Below are 2,152 nucleotides of genomic sequence, written 5' to 3' on the forward strand. Positions count from 1 at the left end.
CGCATAATTTAATTAGATATTATGTAAACTCGTAGACTATAAATATGAATATGAAAAGAAAGTTGTTGATTCTATGAAAACTAGATTGAATGTTTTGTTAAGACTCATTATGGTGATATTTAAAACTTGCTGTTATGTAAGGTCCATACATAAAAGATTGAGATATTCTAAAAGATTGTGGGGAGAGGGTCTTAAAATTGTGGAAGTCTGTACTCTGCATTCTAAGTGATTTTTATTTCAAGGTGATATGTTATGGTGTGGTTTATGGGAAGAAAGAATCAGAATTCCTATCAGAAGACCTATACTCAAAGAAATTTTGATTCTATGTCAAAAGCTTGATAAATATAGAGGGATTATATCCAAATATCTTAACAATCAGTATGGTTTTGACACTGACCAATCAGAACAAATGCCTGTCCCACCAGAAAAGGGCACTCAACCTTCAACAATTGTACAGCCATGCCAGTGCCTAGTGGCTGAATGTCAGTTCTGCTTACAAATGGTATAACATTTTGATAGTTTAGATCATTTTAAAATAATTTCTTACTTTAGAGAAATGTTTTTATTATCTGGATAAATGCTATGCCTAATCACCTCAGAAGAAGATGGAATTACTATTACTACCAACTGTGGCTGCGGCCAGGCAAAGCCACCTACCCATAGTCTCCTGCACCTGTGGCCAGCCTGGGAGAAGCTGGCCCTTGTCCTGGGTGCCTGCAGCCAGCCAGAAGGAGGGAAGTCCAGGTCCTGGGTCCCTGTGACCAGCAGAGGAGCAGTTAGGGGTGATCAAGCCAGTAGGGGAGCAGTTAGGGGCAATCAAGCAAGCAGGCAGAGGTGTTTGGGGGCAATCAGGCAGGCAGGCAGGTGAGCTGTTAAGAGCCAGTGGTCCCAGATTGTGAGAGGCAGTTGGACATCCCTGAGGGGTCCCGATTGAAGAGGGTGCAGGCTGGGCTGAGGGACTCCCTCCCTGTCATGCATGAATTTCGTGCACTGGGCCTTTAGTATATATCCTATCTAATAAAAGAGAAACATGGTAATTAGCAGCCAGGCAACTGCCACAAACAGGAGGCTTGCTTGCTCCAGTGACAGAGAAAGCCCACGTTCCCCGCCTGCTGCTGCTGGGCTCTGAGCTTCTCTCTAAGAAACATTGTTACAAATATAGAAGCTAAACAAAACCCCAGAAACCTGCTTTCAGTCAGCCAGGATCCCAGAACTGGAGTTGCAACAAAGTTTCAAATACAGAAGGTTAACAAAGCACAGAAACCTGCTTTCAGCAGCCGAGGTCTGAGCTAAAGCCGGCTCTCAGCTCCAGTGACAGCCATAGCTGGTAAATAAATCGAACCTCAGTGGGGACCGCCACCCTGATGCAGGACACCCTTCAGGGCAAACCAGCCAGCCCCCACCCATGCACCAGGCCTCTATCCTATATAGTAAAAGGGTAATATGCCTCCCAGCACCAGGATCAGTAGACCAGCGAGGCCTCCAAGCACCAGGATCAGTGGAGCCGTGAGGCCCCCTGGCCTGGGATCAGTGGAGGCACAAGGCCTCCCAAACCAGGGATCAGCGGAGCCACGAGGCCTCCTGGCACCGGGATCAGTGGAGCCGTGAGGCCTCCCAGAACTGGGATCAGCGGAGCAGCGAGGCCTCACTGCCCCTGTGTCAAGTGGAGCTGTGAGGCCTCCCAGCACGGGGATCAGTGGAGCAGCGAGACCTCCTAGCACTGGGATCAGCAGAGCCATGAGGCCTCCTGGCCCCTGGAGCAGCGTGACAGGGGGCAGCGCCCAAAACCCCTGATCGCCTTGCAACTCTGTGTGTGACAGGGGGTGGGGCCACAACCTCCCTATCCGCCCTGCTCTGTTTGTGACAGGGGAAGGTGCCCCAACCTACTGATTGGCCCTGCTCTGTGCCTGATACGGGGGAGCTCCACAACCTCCCCATCGGCTCTGCTCTGTGGGTGAAAAGGGGGAGCTCCCCAACGCCCCTCATGGGCCTGCTCTGTGTGTGACAGGGGGCAGTGCCCCAACCCCCTGATCAGTCGGCTCTGTATGTGACAGGGGTGGTGCCACAACCCCCTGATCTGCCCTGCTCTGTGCATGACAGAGTGGCGCCGCAACCTCCCCATCGACCCTGCCTTGAGTATGACAGGGGGCGG

This window comes from Myotis davidii, unplaced genomic scaffold, assembly GCF_000327345.1.
Source record: "Myotis davidii unplaced genomic scaffold, ASM32734v1 scaffold10, whole genome shotgun sequence".
Taxonomy (NCBI): Eukaryota; Metazoa; Chordata; class Mammalia; order Chiroptera; family Vespertilionidae; genus Myotis; species Myotis davidii.